A 17,400-nucleotide genomic window follows, 5' to 3' on the forward strand; every position below is an offset into this window, starting at 1 on the left:
TTACGCAATATCTCTTGTTGTTCATATTCGGGAACACATCTTCGCATAATACCATCTACTCCTTCTTTATATAAGTGTGGGTCATCCCAAAAATAATGCCTCAAGTCATAAAAGAATTTCCTCCTTTGTTGAGCTGAAAAGGTTGGAGGCAAGTACTTGGAAACAATAAAGTTAGCATAATCAGCATACCAAGGACTATCTCGCGAGCTCACCTTTATTACAGCCAATTGTTCATTTGGAAAACTATCATTAACAGGAACAGGATCATAAGCAATATTTTCCAATCTAGATAAGTTATCAACAACAGGATTATCAGCACCTTTCCTATCTATAATATGTAAATCAAATTCTTGCAAAAGAAGTACCCATCTAATAAGCCTAGGCTTAGCATCTTTATTTTCCATAAGGTGCCTAATTGCAGCATGATCAGTATGAATTGTGACTTTTGAATCAACAATATAGGATCTAAACTTGTCACAAACAAACACTACAGCTAATAATGCTTTTTCAGTTGTAGCATAATTTCTTTGAGCAGCATCAAGAGTTTTGCTAGCATAATGAATAACATTTAATTTTTTATGTACACGCTGTCCAAGAACAGCGCCTACAGCAAAATCACTAGCATCACACATAATTTCAAAAGGTAAATTCCAATCAGGAGGTTCAACTACAGGAGCAGTTGTTAAGGCTTTCTTTAGAGTTTCAAAAGCTTCCTTACAATCATCATCAAAAACAAAAGGTACATCTTTTTGAAGAAGATTAGTAAGAGGCTTTGAAATCTTGGAGAAATCTTTAATAAATCTCTTATAAAACCCAGCATGACCAAGAACACTACGAATACCTTTAACATCCCTCGGATAGGGCATCTTCTCAATTGATTCAAATTTAGCTCTATCAACTTCAATACCTCTCTCAAAAAATTTATGTCCCAATACAATTCCTTCATTAACCATAAAGTGGCATTTCTCCCAATTAAGAACAAGGTTAGTTTCTTCACATCTCAGCAAAACTTTATCAAGATTTCGCAAGCAATTATCAAAAGAATTTCCATAGACAGAAAAATCATCCATGAATACCTCTACAATATTCTCACAAAAGCCATGAAAAATAGCAGACATGCATCTTTGAAAAGTAGCAGGAGCATTACATAAACCAAAAGGCATACGTCTATAAGCATAAGTTTCATAGGGACAAGTGAAAGTGGTTTTCTCTTGATCTTTAGTTTTAACAGCAATTTGTGAGAACCCAGAATAACCATCAAGAAAGCAAAATGAGTATTTTTAGACAACCTTTCTAACATTTGATCAATAAAGGGTAAAGGGTAATGATCTTTCTTAGTAACCTTATTAACTTTTCGATAATCAATGCACATTCTATACCCTACAACTACTCTTTGAGGGATGAGCTCATCATTATCATTAGGCAAAACAGTCATTCCTCCTTTCTTAGGAACACAATGCACAAGACTAACCCATCTACTATCAGCAATAGGATATATAATACCCGCTTCAAAAAGTTTTAATACCTCATTCCTTACCACATCCTTCATCTTAGGAATTAGACGACGCTGATGTTCAACAACAGGCTTTGCATCATCTTCCATGTTGATAGCATGTTGGCAAATAGAGGGAGAAATCCCCTTCAAATCATCAAGAGTGTAGCCAATAGCTCCTCGGTGTTTCTTCAATATTTCCAATAACCTTTCTTCCTCAAATTCTGAAAGCTTAGAACTAATAATAACATGATATATTTTCTTATCATCAATATGAGCATACTTAAGATTATCAGGTAATGGTTTTAAATCAAAAACAGGATCTCCCTTTGGTGGTGGTGTTATACCTAAATCTTCAACCGGCAAGTCATGTTTAAGAATAGGTTGACGAAGGAAAATTTCATCAAGCTCATTCCTTTCTTCCCTAAAGACTTCACTCTCACTATCCTCCAAATGTTGCTGCAAAGGATTATTAGGAGCAAGAGCAATAGACGCACACTGTTCAACTCTAAAATCATTATTAGGCAAATCAGCTTTATAAGGAGTTTTGGCAAATTTGGAGAAATTAAACTCATAAGATTCACCAGCAAATTTAGTCACAATTTTTTCCTTCTTGCAATCTATAACAGCTCCACAAGTATTTAGAAAAGGTCTACCAAAAATAATAGGACAAGACTTACTAGCAGCAGAACCAAGTACCAAAAAGTCAGCAGGATATTTAATCTTACCACATAGAACTTCCACATCTCGAACGATACCAATAGGAGAGATAGTTTATCTATTAGCTAGCCGAATAACCACATCAATATCTTCAAGTTCACAAGAACCAATTTCATGCATGATTTCCGTATAAAGCTCATAAGGTATGGCACTAATACTTGCACCAATGTCGCATAAACCATAATAACAATGATCACCAATTCTAACAAAAATCATAGGAACACTAGCTTTCCTAGACTTATTAGGATGCGAAACAATATTAGAAGCATCTTCGCAGAAAATAATATGACCATCTTCTACATTTTCAGTCACGAGATCCTTAACTATTGCAATAGCAGGTTCAACCTTTATTTGTTCTTCAGGTTCTATAGGTTTCTTTGCACTTTTATTAACCGCACTAATTATAACAGAATACTCCTTCATTTTAACAGGGAAAGGAGTTTTTTCAATATAAGCTTCAGGAAGAATATGATCAACAGTTTTAATTTCAACACATTTATTTATAGATGAATCAGTTTTATCTTTGTAAGGTTCATGATACTTATCAAAATTCTTCCTAGGCAATTCAAAATGAGAGGCAAAAGCTTTATAAAAATTTGCAACAACTTGAGAGTCAAGACCGTAAGCAGCACTCATATTATGAAATTTATCAGTATCCATAAAAGTTTCAATGCATTCATAATCATAATTTATACCTGACTCTCTACCTTTGTCGTTCTCCCATCCTTCAGTATTCTCTTGGATCCGATCAAGAAGGTCTCTTTTAAAATCTTCTTTGTTGCGTGTAAATGATCCAGAACAAGTAGTATCCATAAAAATTTCAATGCATTCATAATCATAATTTATACCTGACTCTCTACCTTTGTCGTTCTCCCATCCTTCAGTATTCTCTTAGATCCAGTCAAGAAGGTTTTATCTTGAAAAGAAAGTCTTGCATAGAAATTATCAATGATAATATTACCAGGAAGCTCATGAATGGGGCATTTGAGCATTAAAGACTTCAATCTCCCCCATGCTTGGGCAATACTCTCTCCATCATGAGGCCAGAAATTATATATGCGGTTCCGGTCTTTGTGAATTTCACTTGGAGGATAGAATTTAGAATAAAATAGAGGCACAATATCCTTCCAATCAAGAGAATCACCATTCTTCAGCAATTTATACCAATGCGCCGCTTTACCAGACAGCGATATAGAGAATAGTTTCTTCCTAACTTCATCCATAGCAATACCTGCACACTTGAATAACCCGCATAATTCATGTAAAAACAGTAAATGATCTCCAGGATGGACTGTTCCGTCCCCTTCATAGCGGTTATCCACAACACGTTCAATAATTTTCATAGGTATTTTGTATGGAACCTCTTTCTCACCTGGCGCCTCATCCACTACCTTTGCAGTAGTAGTAGATTTTCCAAATAGGAATTCAAGAGAAGATCTCTCCATAATGAATTATAGCAGCAGGCAGAAATAAAATCAGCACGTACAGTAAAGGTTTCCCTTACCAATAGAGCTTCACTCCCCGGCAACGACGCCAGAAAATAGTCTTGATGACCCACAAGTATAGGGGGTGTATCGTAGTACTTTCGATAAATAAGAGTGTCGAACCCAACGAGGAGGAGAAGGTGTTGACAAGCAGTTTCGATGAAGGATTAACTGTAAATGCTCACAGACAAGTATTCAGGGGGTTTTAATATAGCAGATAAATAAAGTACAAGTAAATAAAATGCGAGAGTAATAGTTGCAGCAAGTGGCCCAATCCTTTTTAGCACAAAGGACAAGCCGGTTTGTTTACTTATAATGACCAAACGTTCTTGAGGACACACGGGAATTTAGTCTAGTGCTTTCGCTTCATATAGCTGATTAATCTTCATTGTTTTGATAAGTGATGTGTGGGTGAACCTATGCTAATGCACCGCCCTTCCTAGGACTAATACATACTTGTCATTATACCCCTTGCAAGCATCCGCAAATACAAGAAAGTAATTAAGATAAATCTAACCACAGCCTTAAACTCTGAGATCCTGCTATCCCTCCTGCATCGATATACCAACGGGGGTTCAGGTTGCTGTCACTCCGGCAACCCCCCAATTAGCAAACGAATACAAGATGTATTCCCCTAGGCCCATAAAGGTGAAGTATCATGTAGTCGACGTTCATATGACACCACTAGAAGAATAACACCACAACTTAAATATCATAACATTGAATATCAATCAACATAGTTCACTACTAACATTTAGACTTCACCCATGTCCTCAAGAACTAAACGAACTACTCACGAGACATCATATGGAACATGATCAGAGGTGATATGATGATGAATAACAATCTGAACATAAACTTTGGTTCAATGGTTTCACTCAATAGCATCAATAACAAGGAGTAATCAATACCGGGAGAGTTTCCCCTATCAAACAATCAAGATTCAACCCTAGATGTTACAGTGGTAACGAGGTGCAGCGGTGAAGATGGCGGTGTCGATGGTGGAGATGATGGTGATGATGATCCCAATGAAGTCCAGCTCGATGACGATGACGATGGCGTCGATTTCCCCCTCCGGGAGGGAATTTCCCCGGCGGATTCCTGCCCGCCGGAGAGCTCTTTTCTCTCTGGTGTTTTCCGTCCCGCAGAGGCGGCTGTGTCTCCTCGCGATTATTCTATGGAGCTTAGGTTTTCGGGGCGAAGAAGTACGCGAAGGAGAGGCAGCCGAAGGGGGCTGTGGGCCCCCTCCCCACAAGGCGGCGCGGCCAGGCCTGGGCCCGCGCCGGCCTATGGGGGCCCATGGCAGCCCTCCTCGGTCCCTCCTTTTGGCTGGCTTCGTCTTCGGGAAAAATAAGATCTTCGGTGTAATTTCCGTCAATTGTTGATCTCCAAAAATATTGCATTCTGACGGTGCTTTTTCCAGCAGAATCCTGGCTCCGATGAATGATTCTCCAATAATCATGAAACATGCAAAATAGATGAAATAACATAAGTATCATCTCTAAATATGAAATATATCAATGAATAACAGTAAATTATGATATAAAATGGTGATGCAAAATGGACGTATCAGGTATCTTTCCATGTACATTCATCAAAAGCAAGATCTCATATAGCCCTTGTGAGGATGACATCAAGTGGTGATGGTCATTAGGATTGAGAAGGGCAAGTTCAAGACAAGCATCTCGAGAAAATCACGTGCTTGAGGCTTGTCGTCCATTTGGTGATATACCTTAATGAATCTATCCTATAGTGGTGTATGGGGAGAAAATTATCAGTCTTCGCAAAGCAAAAATGATCAAGTGAAGCGTTCCTCTTGAATGGGGCATGAAGCTTCATCATCAAGATGAAGTGAGATGCGTAAGAAAAACGTATGGCCTTGTTAGGTTTTCCTTTTTCCGCTCTTAAGGTGGTTGTTGAGAGACCGGGTTATAGCATGAGAGTCGCACTATCAAGAGAGGCTCTCAGTTGGGTAATTTGATCACATCGTCTTAGGGAGCTCAATGATTTGCATACTTTGCATCCCCTTATTTTTGTTGCTTTTTGGTGTTTCTATGTGTGAGGTTCTTGAGCTTGTTGCTAGCTTTTTAACAAGCCCAAGTTCATCAAAAATGGTATTCATATGCATCTTCTATTGCATTTTTCGAGTTTGGAATTCACCGGTTCTTAGTTTGGGGAGATTTATGTTCTAAACATTGAGTAAAAATACCATGTGATGATTCCTAATATTGGTATGTACTCCTCGTCATATTTCCAACAAAATTGGGTTCATCTTAATCGGGGTTCGGGAAAGTCTCTAAAGTTTAGTTCTTTCGATAAAACTACAGTTTGAAGGTTTCTGTGCAAAACAGGCAACGAAACCGGCAACACCGGTTCCACCACCAGAATGACCAGATGTGTTCCAGGCACCATGTTGGTGCCCTCCGAACTGCTATACTAGCTTCCCTTTTGGCTAAGAGAAGTAGCCATCCGGTTGGTTCGGCCCACGCGCCCGTCGGAATGGATTAGCGCATGTGCCGACATGTCGGTCTAGTTCGGCAGGCTTCACAACGCGTCCGCCAACCATTTCAGTGGCAGGAACGGCCCGCCGGTCTGGGCGTCGGTAGATCGGGCGAGAGCTCCGACATTGTCGACTTTCTGCCGGAATGACTTGTAGGAACTCTCCAAACGGCTAGTTCCCACTTGTACTATAAATATCTCTTCTACTACCTTGAGGAGGTAAGGTTAACCATCTCGTTTTCTCTCTCTCATACTTTATTGTTAAATCTCAAATGCTTGCTTCATCTCCCTTCTCTCATATGATTCTTGCATCTTCTTGAGGGTTTTGGACGAGGATATATAGAACTACAATCTCCACCAATCAATTCATCCTCTAAGTGAGGTGGGCTCTTTGGATCTAGATCTTGGAGTCATTTGTTGATTTCATCATTTGTTCTTCCTCTCTAATTTCTCCACGCACTTGTTACTTTGACGGGATTTGAGTGTGAAGGATTTGAACACATTTGGTGTTCTTGCTTTGTATCCTTGCATAGTGTTGAGCTCTCTATTAAGATTTGTTCGAGTGAGAGACCGTGAGCTTGTTAGTCTTGGAGGGTAACCTCATAGTTGGCTTGGCAGTTGGTGCTCTGGTGACCTCTTTGTGGAATATCATGAAGAGGCCGAGCTTCTCCTTCGTGGAGCTTGTGAAGTGGTTGTGGAGCTTTCCATCTCCGGAGTGGAGAAAAAGCGATCCATAAGAAAAAGGCATTTGTCCTTCGTGGAATTGGCTTGGAGAAGAAGGTGAGCCTACATTCGGGAGACCTTCGTGGTAGCCCGCATCTCTCCGACATGACATACCTCATTTCGTGTGAGGGGATACGGAAATACATCTTCGTCTCCACGTGCCTCGGTTACCTATATACCCAAGTTTACTTTCCTTGTTGTGATAGCCATCATGCTTGAAGTACTTATCTTGCTATCACTTGTGTTCAATATATCTTGTGCCTATCTTGCTTAGCTATAGTTGTTGTCGTTGCTGCACTAAGTTGAGCCTAGCTTATTCAGGTATTATTCTTGTAAAATAAATGTTAGTTTAATTCCGCATTATTATAAGCCAAATCCGTAGTAGTTTTTAAATTCCTATTCACCTACCCCCTCTAGGCGACATCTTGTCCTTTTAGAGCCTCCAATTGAGTTGTGGAGTGTGCCCCATTGTTTGTTGAAGTTTCGGGTTCCGCCTTCAAGGTCACAATTTAGTGGAGTGTGGGGCTAGCCTTTGTGTCTTCACCAACAGAGAACAAAGGAGCCTTTGTGGCGTTGGTGGACTTCGTGTCTCCACACCTCTCCAACATAGATGTACTTCCCCTAAAAAGGAAGGAACTATGGGAATACATCCTCGTGTGTCGATTGTGGTTGTTACTACATTCAATATATATTTCTATCTTGCTTACTTGCATGCTTTGTGTATACTTGTTATACAGATTGACCATCTAGTTTCATATCAAGATAACATATATTCTTGTCAAAGCATTAAAATTGGAAAAAAATAAAAATTAACCTCCTTTTCACCCCCTCCCCCTCAAGTTGACCATATCGATCCTTCCACCAATAAACTTGGGATACTGCATTTGAGCCTATATATTTTCTTTTTAGGAGGGTTTGCCATGCCAAATCTTTGTTAAGGAACTTTAAATGCCATTTATCTCTAAAAGGGTTGTGTTCTTAACCTCAAGGTTGCGATACCTAGCCCTCCTTAATCATTTGTTCGGCAAACCACACTTTGTTTGGCCATTTGATACTTCTTTTCTCACTATATTCTTGCCGTAAGAATTGATGAGTGCATTTTTAGCATGTTTTAATATCTTTATTTCATTAAGTTATCATTGAGTAGTAGTAGGAATTTTGTATTTCACCGCGTTACCGCGCCCTTTTATGCTTGTCTACGCAGGATCTTCAAATAATAAGTCAATAATGAAATATCAATGAAAACTGTCATTTTCTAGCATTTTGACGTGATAGAAAATCATCTTAGCACTTAATTATGCACCTGGGTGAAAGGCCAATGCGAGGAAAACTTCTAGTAACTTTAACGGGCATCGGTACTGACAAGGCCCGCCCGTACCATCCGCCCATACCACCCGCCAGAAACACCGCCTCGTCAAATACTTTCACCTCCCGCAGAAGGATCTGAGATTCAAGCACGTACGCGTCCAGAAACACCATAACACCGTCCCAGAAGAAATCTGAAGGAAGATCAAGAAGGGGCCTCATCCAAACTGCTACCTAGATCATTGGAGGACAATGCATCATCCCTTTCATCATCATCCACAACGAAATCATCATCTCCATTCCCTCCATCTTATTAGATTGTAATCTCCATTGCCATTGTGGGTTTGTACTTGAATTCACACCGTTATTCCTATTCCATTCGCAAGATTATGATGATGCTTTTGATTGTCTCGATGTGTGAATAGTCCACTCCGTTCTTGGGGGAGATGGAGAAACCCTAGTAGTATTATAATATGAATGAAGATAATTTATAGCTTTGCACTACGATTGTATGTTAGTTTTCTCTTGAGATGTTGCATGAAATCGACCATGTAAAATTTTCCTAAGAGTGACAGGAGGGAATTACCTTCAGAAGTTCGATAGTGTATACGGCGGGAAGTGACATACCGTATGTGGTGTACTATTGTATGGCAGAAGGGGATAAGAAGGGACTTGCAACGCTTAACAAGTATCCACGGGGTAATCCCTTAATAATTGCGATGGATCAATAGGTGGCTTACCGAAGGTCATTGTAGTGGTTATTCAGGGACATGTTATGAGATACATATTCCAACTTCGAGCCTTTCCCACATAGAACGAGGGATAAGATATGAATTATCTAGTTTTTGTTCTTAGTTAATACTAGAGGCGGAACCAATAACCCCCGAAAACATTTTTAGTATTATTGCAGTTCAGACGTAATCTTTAGTTGTACTTTCATCCATTAATTTCAGTTATTTACTCTACAAAAGCACCCTTTAAAACCATTTAAATTAAAACCCTCTCTTGAGATTTGAGACAACTTTAAGTGATTCTATATAAATATAAACAAGGGGCATTAAGATCAGCAGTATTAGCTCCTCGTGGTTCAATACTCTTATTTCGAAACTAGCTACATCTGATCTGTGTTCTTGCAGTTATCAAGCTATTTTCTGGCGTCGTTGCCGAAAGCTCAGCGCTTTTGGTCTTTGCTTTAGTTGCTACTTTATTTATTGTTCTACTTAGTTGTTTTTGAGTTACATGTGAAAAGCCATGGAGAACTACCAACGTGAAATACAGCTTCAAGCTGTAAAGAGCTCTGGCCCTCCAATAGACACTTTTATTAAATTAGACATACTCCTCAATCCAAAAGGGTATGAAATAAATCCCATGCTATTAGATTTACTGCAATCTAAGATATTTGCAGGAGACGACACTGAAGATCCGTATGGACATATTGAATATTTTGAAGATGTTTGTGCAACTTTCAATTTAAACATCTTTACAGAAGATGAGGTTAAGTTTAAACTCTTTGAACAAACTCTTACTGATAAAGCTCGAACATGGTATAATGATTATCCCATTTTAAATTTCTCTGAATGGAAAACATTGTCTACTAAATTCCTTCAGACATTTTTTCGAGAAACCAAGTCTCTTAGAGCAAAGCGGATGATTACAAACTTTAAAAATTTACCGTAGGAGAGCTTGTATGAAAGCTACTCAAGATTCAGGGAGATTCTTAGAAATTATTCTCATCATGGTTTTCCACCTTGGTTGATCATACATACTCTCTATGCAGGATTTAATATGGAAAATAGAGATTTATTAGATTTACTCACTGATGGATCTTTTACTGAGTATGGAGTCGATAGGGCCTGGGACTTATTAGAAACCATACAAAAATATGATATTTCAAAAGATAGTAAAGATCCTGCTACAAAGTCTCTAGTAGAGTCAGAGTCTATTAACAAATTTATGCAGTCTAGGAAGGTTGTTGAATTACTTGGTAATAACAAACTTCAACCTAAAGATATCATTCATATTGTTAAAGACTATGCTAAACATCTACAACTCCTTAATGATTGGGAACGTTATGAACCTTCTTCTAGTAACAATCCTTCTAAGAAAATGTCAACATGCAAGCAGGTTGAAGAGAAGGTGTATAAACCAGAAGAGCTATCATGCCCACTCAGGAAAAAGCAGGAAGATAAAGTATGAAATAGGAAGCCTAAGAAGTTGACAAGAAACCTAGGGAAGATCAAGACAAACATAGATATAGTCAAAGAGCTCTTGAACCTGAAGGCATTGAAGGCGAAGAAGTGAGAATCAATTGAAAATCCTCTCAACTTATAGGAGGAAGGCTACAAGGTAAAAATGAAACGTATAAAAGCATTAAATTTAGATTAGGAGAAATTGACTTTGAGGGTGTTAGAGATCAAAACTCAAATATCAACATTCTCCCTTATCATGCTTACGTATCATGTCGTTATTACCTGCATGATCATAAACTAGAACCCTTAGATACAACTCTGGTACTCTCGGATAGAACATATCAAAGATGCCATGGGATTCTTCGTAATGCTTATATCACAGTTGAAACTTTTGTTTACCCAATAGACTTTTACGTTATTTATATACCGCTAGACCCTTTTTGTCCAATCATATTAGGAGCACCCTTTTGTGTACTAACTAAACTAAATATTGATAGCAAAAAGGAGGTTATGTCTTTGCACCTTGCAGAATATGAAGTGATATTGTACAGAGCACGCAGTTGGGAAATTCCAAGAGGAATGTATGATGAGCACAGCAGCAGTTTTCCCTCAGTAAGAAATGAAGGTTTAATCGACCAGTAGGAGAAAGAAATCACTTCTGAAGGTGTTGCTGACTGACTTTGGCAGGATGCACTACCGGTGTCAGCAACAATGTAAAACCTGCATACAACACAACCAAAATAATTTGCCCCAACTTACAGTGAGGTTGTCAATCTCACTGGTTTTGCTGAAAACAAAGGATTAGACGTATAGTGTGGAAAGAGATGTTTGTTTGCAGTGAAATAAAGAGAACAATACTTGCAGTAGATGGTTTTATCAGTGAAAAAGAAAGGACCAGGGTCCACAGTTAACTAGAGGTGTCTCTCCATAAAGATAAATAACATGCTGGGTAAACAAATTACAGTTGGGAAATTGACATAATAAAGACCATACATGACAAGATGATTACTATGAGATTTATTTGGGCATTACAACAAGATTCATAGACCGTAATCCAACTTCATCTATGACTAATAATCCACCTTCAGGTTAGCATCCGCTCCCCTTTCAATATTAAGTTGCAAGCAACAGATTATTGCATTAAGTAAAGTCTATAAAGTAAACAATAGAATTATACTTGGATAAAACATTATTGTTTTCTCCCTAGTAGCAACAACACATCTACAACCTTAGAAGTTATTGTCACTCTCCCAGATTACTAGAGGCATGAACCCACTATCGAGCATAAATACTCCCTCTTGGAGTCAGAAGCACATACTTGGTCAAAGCATCTACTAGCAACGGAGAGCATGCAAGATCACAAATGACATATAAACAATCTATAATCAATCTCAATCATAGTATTCAATATTCATCGGATCCCAGCAAACACAACATGTAGCATTACATAAAGATGATCTTGATCATGATAGGTGATACGTCCAATTTGCATCACTATTTTATATCATAATTTGCTGTTATTCATTGATATATTTCATATTTGTAGATGATACTTATGTTATTTCATCTATTTTGCATGTTTCATGATTATTTGGGGATCGCGCACCGGAGCCAGGATTCTGCTGGAAAAAGCACCGTCAGAATGCAATATTTCGGAAGATCAACAGTTGAAGGAAATTATACGAAAATTCCTATTTTTCCAGATGACGAAGGGAGCCAGAAGGGGGAGAAGAGGGGACCCGACGTGGGCCCACCCCATAGGCCGGCGTGGCCCAAGGCCTGGCCGCGCCGCCCTGTGAGGAGGGGGGCCCACAGCCCCTCTCGCCTCCTTTTCTTCGTGTATGCCTTCGTCCCGAAAACCTAAGCCAGAGGGGTACATCGAACAGAGCCACAACCGCCTCTGCGGGGCGGAGAACACCAGAGAGAAAAGAGCTCTCCGGTGGGCAGGAATCCGCCGGGGAAATTCCCTCCCGGAGGGGGAAATCGACGCCATCGTCACCGTCATCAAGCTGGACATCATCTCCATCACCATCACCATCATCTTCATCATCATCACCGCCGTCTCCACCGCTGCACCTCGTCACCGCTGTAGCAATTTGGGTTTGATCTTGATTGTTTGATAGGGGAAACTCTCCCGGTGTTGATTTCTACTTGTTATTGATGCTATTGAGTGAAACCGTTGAACCAAGGTTTATGTTCAGATTGTTATTCATTATCATATCACCTCTGATCATGTTCCATATGATGTCTCGTGAGTAGTTCGTTTAGTTCTTGAGGACATGGGTGAAGTCTAAATGTTAGTAGTGAAGTATGGTTGAGTAATATTCAATGTTATGATATTTAAGTTGTGGTGTTATTCTTCTAGTGGTGTCGTGTGAACGTCGACTACACGACACTTCACCTTTATGGGCCTAGGGGAATGCATCTTGTACTCGTTTTCCAATTGCGGGGTTACCGGAGTGACAGAAACCTGAGCCCCCGTTGGTATATCGATGCAGGAGGGATCGCAGGATCTCAGAGTTTAAGGCTGTGGTTAGATTTATCTTAATTACTTTCTTGTAGTTGCGGATGCTTGCAAGGGGTATAATCACAAGTATGTATTAGTCCTAGGAAGGGCGGTACATTAGCATAGGTTCACCCACACAACACTTATCAAAACAATGAAGATTAATTAGCCGTATGAAGCGAAAGCACTAGACTAAAATCCCGTGTGTCCTCGAGAACGTTTGGTCATTATAAGTAAACAAACCGGCTTGTCCTTTGTGCTAAAAAGGATTGGGCCACTCGCTGCAATTATTACTCTCGCACTTTACTTACTCGTTCTTTATTCATCTGTTACATCAAAACCCCCTGAATACTTGTCTGTGAGCATTTACAGTGAATCCTTCATCGAAACTGCTTGTCAACACCTTCTGCTCCTCGTTGGGATCGACATTCTTACTTATCGAAGATACTGCGATACACCCCCTATACTTGTGGGTCATCAAGACTATTTTCTGGCGCCGTTGCCGGGAAGTGAAGCGCTATTGGTAAGTGGAATTGGTAAGGGAAATTTCTACTGTTTGTGCTGATTTTATTTCTGCCTGCTGCTATAATTCATTATGGAGAGATCTTCTCTTGAGTGTTTATTTGGGAAATCTACTACTATTGCAAAGGTAGTGGATGAGGCGCCAGATAAGGAAGAAATACCATACAAAATACCTATGAAAATTATTGAACGTGTAGTGGGTAACCGTTATACAGGGGATGGAACTGTCCACCCTGGAGATCATTTACTGTTCTTACATGAATTATGCGGTTTATTCAAGTGTGCAGGTATTGCTATGGATGAAGTGAGGAAGAAACTATTCTCGGTATCGCTGTCTGGTAAAGCGGCGCATTGGTATAAATTACTGGATAATGGGGATTCTCTTGAATGGAATGATATTGTGCCCCGGTTTTATTCTAAGTTCTATCCTCCAAGTGAGATTCACAAAGATCGGAATCGCATATATAATTTTTGGCCTCATGAAGGAGAGAGTATTGCCCAAGCTTGGGGGAGATTGAAGTCTTTAATGCTCAAATGCCCCATTCATGAGCTTCCTGGTAATATTATCTTTACTATTAAATTGCAATAGGTGGCTGCCTGGTGTCACAAACAGGCCAAAAAATCTTTTCCTAGGCCCAACATGACATAGAGTTTATTTCCTCCCGGGCCCAAAGTGTGCCATCGCTAATTTTCTTCCAGGAAGGAAACTTTTCGTACGTTCCGCAAGTAGACTATTGACTTTTCATGTATTCTAATCAGAACCGAGCCCTTCTCTTTTTGCCTTCTACAAGGCTTTAAATATGTGAGTAATCAATTGCCCTATATGGCTAGATCAAGTCGATCCATGGTTACGTACAGCTGAAATCAAGTGTTCTGCAATAGCGATTGACACGGTACGATCGAGGATAGGAGCGATATAAACATCCATGCGAACCCGTCTTCTCCATGGCGGAGACCGCAACATCTACTACGTCGTCCTATTAGTGAGACACAATGCTGGACGGGAGTGCGACGTGCTGTGCCTATGGTTATCGTCGACCGCAGCCTGCGGCGACGTCGGAATCTGGGGATGGGAGCGGATCTCGCCGAAGTTGCCGAGGGGGTTCGATGTCGACGCGGCGTTCATGACTAGGGGCACTTCTTTCTGGGCTGATCTCGCGCGCGCTGCTCAAGCTGTTCTTTTTCATCCACGGATTCATGAACGATCTCGTAACCAAAGTATGATCAGAGCCGCCACCAAGAAACATCTGTTTTTCCTATCCTGATTCAGATGCGGCGAAGGCGCTCATGGTGCCATGATGCTGAAAACAGCGGCGGACGGCCATATTTCCATGGTGCTCGCCGGTTTCCATCTTGCTGGGGGAGCAGCTGGCCGGAGTTTGTGGGAGGGCTGCCGTTGGAGGTGGCCACTGGCCACCATCCCGGCGTTGCAGCTTTTCTACCTATGCACCCAAGACAAATTCCACGACGCCTTGCTGATTGTTCTGCCAAAGTGCCGATGGCCTGGCTATGTCACTTGCCACATTATTCAACTCTCTTATCCTATATGATCTATCACGTACACACAAACTTTTGATGCAAGCAAGTTTGGCAGTACAAACTATCAGATGCACCTAGGCGTTGCAGGAAGCAATCTTGCAACTAGGTAAGGTAGCAGGGCCGCTTGCAATTGCTGAAATTTAGCAAAACATCTTTTCTCCATGCAGATTTTCCTCCAGGCCGGTACTCTTCTATTAGCTCAAAGTCACGTACATGCAATTGAGGGGATCCAAGATGCCAAACAGGAGTAGTTAATTGTAGATCATGGTTACTTTATTGACCTGAACACCCTGGCTCACTTGCTAGGTGACCTGAAACAACGGCCGCATGATTACTTCGAAGCTTTCCGGATATCTATATACAACGCAGCACCAATGGAACATCAACTTCAACGCGATGATTTACCAAATACTGCAGCTTGGAAAACCCTGCTTCCTTCCCGCTGCCATTATTTTCCTAGCACCTCCAGGTACACGAGGCCCATGGATTGATCAAAATGTGAAGTTAAAAGAAAATTTAGGTTCTGAGTAGTTGCAGACTGCCGTACTAACATGCTTTTGAAGTTGTAAAATTCAGCACTTCAGAATAAGAGATTGCAGGTTACAGTAGTTCACATTACATGTTTCAAGGATTAGATGCATAAGTACTAACCATGATTGTCCTCAACTTCGCAATGTAACCCTGTCAACGGAAGGGTCCAGCTGGAATTCGATATAGGCAGACAAATGCATGTAGAGATTCCGACACAAAAAGCATTCATCTTATACAGTGTAATTACCCTACAATGGCTTAAGGGTCCTCGGAGTTAATGTGAAGCAGCTTTTAAGCCTTTAATTCATGAAAAAATAATCGAGCTTTAATATTTGATAGTACTCCGGTACATTGCTGTAGGCCTGTAGCAATTTACTAGATAAAAAGATACACGTTAATTTTTTTTGTCTTATAAGGTTTATAAGTATAAATAGACAATTCAATAAAATATTTCACACTCGGCGTAAGGATTTAAACGAATGGATGCCCTTTGATCTAATGGGCTCCGTAGCAACGCACGGGTTTTGTGCTAGTTATTGATAATTTCTATGCAAGACTTTCTTTTCAAGACAAGAACTTGTTGGATACTTCTTGTTCTGGATCATTTACAGGCAACAAGGAAGAGTTTAAAAGGGACCTTCTTAATCGGATCCAAGAAAATACTGAAGGATGGGAGAACGACAAGGATAGAGAATCAGGTATAAATTATGATTATAAATGCATTGAAGCTTTTATGGATACTGATAAATTTCGTAATATGAGTGCTACTTATGGTCTTGATTCTCAAGTTGCTGCAAATCTTTATAAGGCTTTTGCTTCTCATTATGAATTGCCTAAGAAGAACTTTGATAAGTATCATGAACCATATAAAGATAAAATTGATTCATCTATAAATAAATGTGTTGTAGTTGAAACTGTTGATCATGTTATTCCTGAAGCTTGTATTGAAAAAACTCCTTTCCCTGCTAAAATGAAGGAGTACTCTGTTATAAGTAGTGCGGTTCATAAAAGTGAAAAGAAACCTATAGAACCTGAAGAACAAATAAAAGTTGAACCTGCTGTTGCAATTGTTAAAGATCTTGTGACTGAAAATGTGGAAGATGGTCATATTATTTTCTGTGAAGATGCTTCTAATATTGTTTCGCATCCTAATAAGTCTAGGAAAGCTAGTGTTCCTATGCTATCTGTTAGAATTGGTGATCATTGTTATTATGGTTTATGTGATATTGGTGCAAGTATTAGTGCTATTCCTTATGAGCTTTACACGGAGATTATGCACGAAATTGGTTCTTGTGAACTTGAAGATATTGATGTGGTTATTCGGCTGGCTAATAGAGAAATTATCTCTCCAATTGGTATTATTCGAGATGTGGAAGTTTTATGTGGTAAGATTAAATATCCTGCTGACTTTTTGGTACTTGGTTCTGCTGCTAGTAAATATTGTCCTATCATTTTTTTTTTCGAGAGTACGCAATTGCGTACCTTAGTTTTATAGAAGGGAGAACAAAGTCAAGGTACAAGCATGACAAAAACGTTGTGACAACGATTGTCAAGAACACCACACCACACCCCCACCCACACACACCTCAACCTAGTGTACTACTCTCGCGAAAGAAACACACCCTCCTAGACCAGCCTTGGTCCAAAGCTCCCAGTCAAGCATGATCTGATCCACCAAAGCCTCCTCCGAAAATTGCCTCGTGATGTTACCAAAGACCCTGGCGTTGCGTTGCTTCCAAAGCCTCCAACTGATCAGAATCACCAAAGTGTCAAAACCCCGCTTCTCCTTTTTTCCAAACCTCTTCCGGGCTTCGAACCACCAAGATTGCAAGGAGTCCGAGGCCATGGGGATTGCCAGCGCAAGACCAAAAATCTGTAAACAACGGAACC

Source organism: Lolium perenne, chromosome 6 (genome assembly GCF_019359855.2).
Source record: "Lolium perenne isolate Kyuss_39 chromosome 6, Kyuss_2.0, whole genome shotgun sequence".
Classification (NCBI taxonomy): domain Eukaryota; kingdom Viridiplantae; phylum Streptophyta; class Magnoliopsida; order Poales; family Poaceae; genus Lolium; species Lolium perenne.